Below are 629 nucleotides of genomic sequence, written 5' to 3'. Positions count from 1 at the left end.
CCCCCTCCCTGCCGTGCCCCCTCCCCCCCCCGCCAGCCCATGTGCTGCTCTGGAAGCCAATTCATTGGTGAAAACACCAAACACAACCGGACTCAGGATACAGAACTCACCATCTGCTTTAGCAGTCAATTAGCGACAAATGTCTTGTACCGCCACCAGATCTACTCATTATTCTCCAAAGTTTTTTAAAATTAGTTTATTTTACTTCCTCATGAACTGGAGATAACGGAATTGGCTCATCCTAAAACATTACGGTTTTGCCGTGCTGTTCGTCCCCTTTCCAGTCAAAAAGCACAAAAAGAGTCTCTGAAAACAAAAGAGTTTAGGGGTTGATTTCTCCCAGGCGCTACCAGGTAGATCCAGCCCAGGTTCTGGTCTGCAAGATGACTCCACGTGAAACTGCGACACCTTACAACAGCACAGCGGTAGGAAAAAAGCTCCTGCTAGCCGGAAAATTAACTCCTTTGCCCCAGCGTCAAAACCCATCGCTCTCGCTGGTCTCTGCGGCCCACGAGCTTCTCCAAGGTGACGGACAAAGTGGCCCAAACCACCTCGAACAGACCCTAGCGCGAGTGCCCCCGCCCACGCCACTGCTCTGCCCCACTGCGTGCGGGCTGAGCGCGGGGAGG

Source organism: Buceros rhinoceros, unplaced genomic scaffold, assembly GCF_000710305.1.
Source record: "Buceros rhinoceros silvestris isolate BGI_N320 unplaced genomic scaffold, ASM71030v1 scaffold632, whole genome shotgun sequence".
In the NCBI taxonomy this organism is placed as follows: Eukaryota; Metazoa; Chordata; class Aves; order Bucerotiformes; family Bucerotidae; genus Buceros; species Buceros rhinoceros.
This window is presented reverse-complemented; position numbering follows the sequence as displayed.